General features: G+C 34.3%; 1 long non-coding RNA gene across 1 annotated transcript; it reads right to left on the reverse strand.

Moving 5' to 3' along the window:
• On the reverse strand, window positions 1,285-4,355 carry LOC107618707. The gene is made up of 4 exons (XR_001615350.2): window positions 4,114-4,355; window positions 3,923-3,991; window positions 3,621-3,739; window positions 1,285-1,344 (listed from the first exon to the last, which is right to left on the reverse strand). It is a non-coding gene; the product is annotated as an uncharacterized LOC107618707 (long non-coding RNA).

Raw genomic sequence — 9,151 nt, forward strand, 5'->3', positions numbered from 1 at the left:
TGTTGGAACCTCCCAACACCAAACTTAGAGTTTGAATGTGGGGGTTCAACACCAAACTTAAAGTTTGATTGTGGGGGCTCTGGTTGACTCTGCAGTGAGAGAAGCTTTTTATACTTCCTCTCTATGTTTACAAAAGGATGAACTCGAGTTTTAAACACAAGGGAGTCCTCATTCAATTGAAGATTACAGGGAATTAGGAATTTAACAGGATCCTGTTTCTTTTGATGTAATTTATGTCTATCCAATGCATTCAGTTCATTGGTGAGCAAAGGAGGTTCATCTTCCCAAATCTCGTTACCAAATAATTTGGCAATCAGCTTCATAATTGCACCAAGGTACTTAGCAACTTGCTCTTCAGTAATATCTTCATCCTCTTCAGAGGATGAATACTCATCAGAGCTCATGAAGGGCAGAAGGAGGTTCAATGGAATCTCTATGGTCTCTTGATGAGCCTCAGATTCCTTTGGTTCCTCAAAGGAAAACTCCTTATTGGTCATTGAGCGTCCCAGGAGGTCTTCCTCACAAGGATTCACGTCCTCCCCCTCCTCTTTGGGTTCGGCCACACCAGGTAAGGTAATGGCCTTGCACTCTCTTTTTGGATTCTCTTTTGTATTGCTTGGGAGAGTACTAGGAGGAGTTTTAGTGACCCTTTTACTCAGCTGGCCCACTTGTGCCTCCAAATTTCTAATGGAGGACCTTGTTTCATTCATGAAACTTAAAGTGGCCTTAGATAGATCAGAGACTATATTTGCTAAGCTAGATGGACTCTACTCAGAATTCTCTGTCAGTTGCTGAGTGGATGATGGAAAAGGCTTGCTATTGCTAAACCTGTTTCTTCCACCATTGTTAAAGCCTTGTTGAGGCTTTTGTTAATCCTTCCATGAGAAATTTGGATGATTTCTCCATGAGAGATTATAGGTGTTTCCATAGGGTTCTCCTATATAATTCATGTAACGTCCCGTCCAGCAAAATATCTTGCTTAAGTCAGGGTATTTCCACTAGAAAGAACATTATGTAACCTTCTCTAGTATTAACTACTTAATTATCGAGCCTTTGTATCGAGTTCGCGTTTCCGTTTTAAGAAAATTCCAGAAAATTTTGTTCTTATTCATTAAAGTCATAATTCAAACATTCACAAATAATAATAATCACATAAATATTATTGATAATAATTCTTATACAAAAGAGACCAAATAAAACTCAAATACAATATACTAAACCTACCCCTCTATGTAAAATAAAATCTCAAAGGACAATAGCAAGGGGACTCTATGAAAGCAAATAAAACCATAAAGAAAGCCTACTGATCGCTCGCAGCTTCAAATTGCGTCTTCAAACCTGTCGCTGAAATGGTGGAAAATTTGGGGGTGAGAACCAAACCACATGTTCTCAGTAGAGGTCGAGAATGCCGTGAAAGTAAAGAATAAAGCGCAAATAGTTAATTTCATTTAGAGACATTAAAAAGAAAACTATTTTCATTCGCAGTGTTCATTGCTCGCCTTATATAAACTTCTTTCGAAAACCAATGGCTCAACTTTCAAAAATCTAAAACCTTCTTAGAAGCATCAATTAATTATCCAAAATCCTAAACCCATATTTTACTTTATATACGTCTTAAAAGTTTTCCTAGACTGTATGAATGACTAATTTGTTCCAAGCATAGGTTCATTAAGTCTATGCTGAACCAGCTTAATCTTTCATACTTTACTAAACCTCAAACACAAACCAATCACGGCCTTAGGCTCAAGCAATTCAATCAACACCCAATTCACTACAACCCAGCCAATTAGATACAAACACAAGTAAAGAGATTCAAGCACAATCAAGAGCAATTACATCAAGTATAGCAATTAGCAGTTAAACAGAATTATTAACATAGGCAAACCAATTACAATATACACACCCAAACAATGTCACATAGATGCATATGATGAATGTCTAGTCCTAGTACAGGCCATGAGCTCATGTGTCGGTTGGCTGCCCGCAATCTTTGGTATATCTGGCTACTTAAATATAGCTCTGGGTTGCATCAAGCAACTAATATATATATAAATATAGCTCTGGGTTGCATCAAGCAACTAATATATATAAATATATAAATATCTCTTTACTCTGCTCTGGTTTCTCTTTTCTCTACATCTTTTTTACTCTACTCTAATTGCTCTATTCTCTGTATCTCTTTACTTTTCTCTGAATACTCTTTCATCTGTATCTATATTACTCTTTTTCTCTTTATCTCTTTACTCTTTTGTAATTGTAAATATGCAAGCGGGACAAAACCCATGTCATTGTTAGCAACTTTATAAACCAAATATATTTTCTCAAAAGAATCAGTAAAGTTATTATCGTTAAACAAGTCTCAAGTATTCATTTTGATTAAGTCCTTTTACTTTTATAAAAAATTTGGATATAATCTCCTTTAAAAATAGGACTTAGCCACCCTTACGGGTTCCTTCTTTCTCAACATTTCATCAGTCTCTTTCAGCAGTTGCCACAACAATATATATTCTAAAAAATATTTGATAATAGTATAGAAAATCTATTTCTTAAATTTCATGTCCAAAATAATTGTCAACACAACCTGGCAGCCTGATTTCCATTTTGTTTTTAAAATATCAAATGAATTCGGAATCACGCAAACTTTATATCCATGCGACCGGCTCGGATTAAGCTTTCTATCAAACTAAAAATCATAATTTTTCGCTGACTCTAGCTTCGGGAATATAAGCAAAACCGTGACTGTTCTGCAGTGTTTTAAAACCAGAAGACAGCAGCAACATACAACATTTGAAATTTCATATAAAATCCAAATTAAATCCAACTACCTTCAAAATTAATGTGGTTACACATAACTCATCCAAATTCCTTTCTCAATTAGTTCCAGGGTCATACCATTTTTAATGAAGGACTTACATAGCTTGGAAGTTAGGTAATTTTCTGCAGAATTCTGTTTTACAAATCATTGAACACAACCTCTTCCAAGTCCCATAACTCACTTATTAAAACTTGGAAAATCGTGAAATTTAAATCACATATACTAAACATACTTAATTTTCACCTCCAATTGGTTGCATCTCAATATCTATCCAGGATCAAAAGTTATAAACTCCCAAAGTTACTAATTTAAGAATTGAGTCCCAACAACAACTTTTATTATACTTTACTCAGCCTTTGCTCTTATATCATTTCGATTATCGATGAATAACTGATTCACTTCCAAAGTCACCTTTTAATTTCAAAAATCAGTTTTTCAGCAATCTATTTAGTATTCAAAATCAAACCCTTCAAAACCCCTCAAAACCAATTCCAAATCAACCACCAACCAAGTTGATTAACATTACAATATACCAAATAACAACTCAACGGCAACAAATCCAACATAACCCATTAAAATTCAGAAATTCTCAACAATTAGTCATCAAGCAATTCCCAATCCACATAATCAATCAATATCACAAATCAACAATTCCAAATCACAATCTCAACCATTCTAATCACAATTTCAGCCACAATTCAATAATTACATAATCAATCAATTACTCACAGCTATTAAATCTATTTGTGATTATTCAATAAACCTTGTAGGCATTCTTAAATTGAAATCGTTTTACACCCCCTACCTCGATGTCGCAATCGCATACTTTAACGTAACAACTCTCTTCTCTTTTAGTTTCAAGGCAGCAGCGGTAACTCTCACGCAACCACAACCGGAACAGCAACAACATTAGCCTTCGCAGCACTGACCATGGTTGCAGTAAAATAGAGGATTCAAATTGGATAGGAATCAAAAATAATTTCAGCTCTAGGGATTCAAGACAAAGCAAGAACTAAGATAGAATTAAAACCAGAACATGGCAACCACAGCACTGACAAAACAAAACGTGTAAATAGATCAACCCTAAGGAGAAGATAAGACCAGTACCCAGATAGCAAATTCAGAATCAGTAACAACTTCAACCATCCCATGGCAGCACCAGCTTCAACACTCGACCTAATTGTAGCAAGGAATAGGAGCCAAAAAGGGGTTGAGCAACAAAGATATAGGCAACCATGATTAAAACAAGCACATGGAAGAGAAACAAAGTATAATCAAAGTAAGGGTGAGAGTGTTACGGTTTCAAAAATGGGAAAATTGGAATCAGAACAAAGAGGAGGATACTGGCTTAATTAAGAGTTGAGCAGCTTGCTTCCTTCAGCGACGATGATGAGGCACGGTGGCAACGCTACCTTCTCCCTCGATCGCGCACGTCTTTCTGTTCTTCGTGGTGCTTCCCTGATCCCTCTTCTCCTTTTCCTCAGTTTCTCGTTTCCCTTTGCTTCTTCTCTGTTCCCCTTTTTTTTTCCTTCTTTGATATGTATTGCGTATATGTGGTAGGAGTTTAACCGTGAATGAGTGGTGAAGAAACAATAAGCGTGGCCCAATAACTCATAAACGAGTGTGAAGTACGTGTGTCGGTGCGTGATTGGTCAGCGAGTATACGTGTTAGATAATAACAGTACGTATAAAATAAGAAACATAAAACTAGGAAAAATATATATACAAGTAACATAACTTTTATAAAATACTTGAGATAGAATAACAATTTAAGATTCAAATATAATACTATAAAGATTACTTTCAAAACGCATAAGATTTTATCTATCAATCTATTAACGAGCTCAAATAATTATTTCTAATTTAAATTATAAAACAAGCATACTAATCACATTTTATAAAATACAGTTAAACTCGAAATATCAATTACCTAAATCAAATTATATGACCTTTCATTATGTTTCCATTATAACTTTAATTTCAATTTATATAAAATAACTAGTTAAAATAAAAGTTGTACATAAATATTAATTGACTTAAACTTAAAGTATTTACAAAAATCCATTTAATCATTCCTAATAAATTAATCTCTAGGAGCTCAAACTAATAAAATAAACCATAATTTATCCATAATAGAAATGATTTAAATTAAATTATACAATTTTCAAAATATATAAAATAACCAACTATAAAAATTTACACAAGAATATTAATTGAATTAACTCCAAATATTAGTAAACTAATTTAATTACTCTCAATTGATTAATTTATAAAATAACATCAAATCAATAAAATAAATCGTAACCTTTTCAGAATAAAAGTTACTTAAAATTAAATTATACAATTCTTTCTTATTTTTCAATTACTAAAATTATACAAAATATTCCATTATAATAAAATTACTTAAGAATATTAATTGATTCAAAATAAAACTATCTCCGAATCTATTTAATTAGTTCTAATAAAATAATTTCTAAAATTATAAAGTTTAAACTTAATAAGATAAAATCATAATTTATTTATATTTAGATTTTTAAAAATGCGGGATGTTACAATTCACCTCTGCTATTGCAGGGTTCTCAGGATCATAAGCTTCTTCTTCAGAAGATGCTTCTTTAGTACTATTGGATACAGCTTGCAATCCATTCAGACTCTAAGAAATCATATTGACTTGCTGAGTTAATATTTTATTCTGAGCCAATATGGCATTCAGAGTATCAATTTCCAAGGCAATTGAGAGCGCACCATTTGGACTCCTGTAGCTCCAAAAAATCCACTTTGAGTGCAGGGAGGTCAGAATCCAACAGCATCTGCAGTCCTTCTTCAACCTCTGAATCTGATTTTTGCTCAAGTCCCTCAATTTCAGCCAGAAATTACCTGAAATCACAGAAAAACACACAAACTCATAGTAAAGTCCAGAAATATGATTTTTATTTAAAAACTAATAAAAATATACTAAAAACTAACTAAATCATACTGAAAACTATGTAAACACAATGCCAAAAAGCGTATAAATTATCCGCTCATCAATTGTGCTTGAAAGTGAAAACATGCTTTTTAGGTCCTTAATTGTTTAATCTTGATTTACCTTTGTTTCCATTAGATACATTGATATGTTTCTTAAGTGATTTCAGATTTAGGAGGCAAAGATTGGATCAAGGGAATGAACGAAAAGCATGTAAAAATGGAGAACTCATGAAGAAATGAAGGAATCGCAAAAGCTGTCAAGCCGACCTCTTCGCACTTAAACGAGCATAACTTAAGCTACAGAGATTCAAATGATGCAGTTTCAGTTGCGTTGGAAAGCTAACATCCGGGGCTTCGAAACGATATAAGATTTACTATAGTTGCTACACGTATGGTGATGCGTATGCGCACTGTACGCGCACGCGTCGTTGTTGCCATATGATCCACTTAAAGCAATACGTGGCCAGCGAATTCTAAAGCCTTGTGGGCCCAATCCAACTCATTTCTGATGCTATTTAAGCCAAGGATTGAAGGAGAATCAACATACTTTAGATAATTTCACACATTAGTTTAGTTTAGTTTAATTTTTGGTGGGAAAGTTAGTTTTAGAGAGAGAAGCTCTCACTTCTCTCTAGGATTAGAATTAGGATTAGGTTTAGATCTAGATCTACTTCTTCTTCTTCTCTCTTAATTTTCCTCTTTCATCCTTAATTGTTCTCTTGTAATTGTAGCATTCTACTTCTCTTGTAATTCCTTTGCATTGTTAGTTGTAGCTTATGAACTTTCTTTTGTAGATCTACATTTCTTCTTCAATGCAATTGGTAAGTTCTTTGTTGTTTCATAATTGTTTTTATTTTCTATTGTTAACCTCTTGCTTTTGTAGTTAGATCTCTCTTTAATTCTTGCAATTCATGTTGTTTACTCTTATTGCCTTCTATGTGTTTGTTAAAATGCTTCTTTTAGTTATGAGTTTACTTTTCTATTGTTAATCTCTTACTTTTGTAGTTGTAGATTTCTTTAATTCTTGCAATTTTACTATGCTTTTCTTTTGTACCTTCCAAGTATTTGATGAAATGCTTGGTTGGATTTTAGAGTAGATTTTAGTGCTCTTAGCTTGGGAAGGTAACTTAGGAACTCTTGAGTTACTAATGTCCAAGTGATTGACGATTGGGAGCCATTAACTCTAGATCTCACTAATTGATTTGGTGTAGAACTAGGACTTATGAACTTGGATTGACATAGCTCATTTGACTTTCCTTTATTAGTTAGAGGATGACTTAATGGGGTTGATCCTTGCCAATTCTCATGTTGTGGTTAGTGATTAGGATAGAGATCCTTGACCACCAAACCCTGCCAAGGCCTTTTTAGTTATTAGTTTAATTTCATTGCCATATACATTTCATGTCTCTTATTAAAAACCCCAAAACATGCTCCATAACCAATAACAAGTCACTTTATTACAATTTCTAGGGAGAACGACCCGAGATTAAATACTTCGGTTTTTAAATTTAGGGGTTTGTATTTGTGACAAATAATCTTTTGTATCAAAGGATTATTGTTGGTTTAGGAACTATACTTGCAACGAGAATTCATTTGTGAATTCTAAACCACATAAAAGTCTTCTCATCAATGCCATATGAATGCTTGATGCCATATGCTAGAGCTTATGAACGCTGATGGGACAATGAGCGCTTCCTTGGTGGAACTCCCGCAAAAGCTCATTAAAGTGAACGTGGCACTCATTTTAATGAACGCTAGGCTTCCAATTGGTCATTACTAAAGAAATTTCATGCATGCTTTCATTGGTTTAATTAATAATGCCGTATTCATTGCATTCATTCTCACTTAGCATTAATGATTAAATGCTTCATGCATGTATGCTTTCATTGGCCGTGGCATTCATTCATTTAATGAATAAGCCAATGATACTAGTATGAATAAGCCAACGTAGTGTTCATTCATTTGATGAATACATGAACAAGCCAATGATGGCATTAATAATACTAGTATGAATAAGCCAATGTAGCGTTAATTCATATCATTCATTCTTAATTGGCATTATTAATTAAATGCATGCATGCTTTGATTCATGATAATGCATGTATAAGGCATTAATGCATATACATCATGCTACGGCTTCATGGTCATGAGCCACGCTTTTAAAAGCGTGGCCTAAGGTTCCAAAGCGTGCTCAATCTTTAAAGCGTGCCCCAAAATTCTTCTTTTCTTCTTTTGAGCTGATTTTGTGCTATTTTGCTTCTTTTTCAACTTATTTCCTACAAAATTTATAAAATAAAAAGATCAAAGAAATATACCATTTAAGCACAAAAGCATTCAATATTTAAGCACTAATCATCAATTTCTTTTATGAAAAAGTATAGAAAAATATGACATGATGACATGTCATCAGAGAGCTGCGCGTCCAAGATAATTTCTTACGCGTCACCCTCTATTTTTCCATTCCACGCCTACACGTGAGAGACGCACACGCGTCGCATTCTATGTTCTCAACGCACGCTTACGCGTGACCCACGCGTACGCATGGGCACCTGTAACAGTCCAGACCACCCGCTAGCACAATATTGTCTGCTTTGGCACAGAAGGCCTCACAGTTTTGCCTTTGACGATAGGGATGATAGCCGAAGCCCCCCCATACTCACTCGTCAAAACGCATCATGCTAGGGAGAGGTATCCACACCCTTATAAGGTATGCTTCGTTCCCCTCCCCAACCAATGTGGGACCTTACAATCCACCTCCCTAAGGGTGGGTAGTGCATTTAAAAAATTAGAAGGGAAGGAAAAGTGCAGCAAGACAGGATCATAAGCAGCATAGGGTTCCTAATTTGGGCTATTTAGAAATAAAAAAAAATCAGTTTGTTTTCCAGAGCACAGAAATCAATCCAATGATAACAATAATCAAAGCAGCTAAACAAGAGATTAAATTCATGACAGAAACAAATAATTAAACAAAAGAGAGGATCATTATGCAAAGAAGGAGAGGAAAAAGCAACCTGGAGAGTACTTCCAAAGATTTGGATCAAAAATTAACGTGAATGCGGCTTACTATGAGCGAACTGGAAAATCAGCAATGTCAGCAATCATCAGAGATTCGAAAGGAAGCCTAATCACTAAAGCAGTTGACGAGCGTATTTTCTATCAGTAAAGAATTTCACAAATAAATTCTCGTTGAAAGTATAGTTTCTAAACCAACAAAGAATCCTTTCGTATAAAAGTTTTGGTTGTCACTAAAGCAAACCCAATAAAATTTATAACCGAAGTATTTAAACCTCGAGTCCTCTCTCAAGGAATTGCAGGGAGGTATGATTTATTATTGTTTATGAGATTGTATCTTTTTTGGGGTTTTTGAAA

This window comes from Arachis ipaensis, chromosome B01, assembly GCF_000816755.2.
Source record: "Arachis ipaensis cultivar K30076 chromosome B01, Araip1.1, whole genome shotgun sequence".
Classification (NCBI taxonomy): domain Eukaryota; kingdom Viridiplantae; phylum Streptophyta; class Magnoliopsida; order Fabales; family Fabaceae; genus Arachis; species Arachis ipaensis.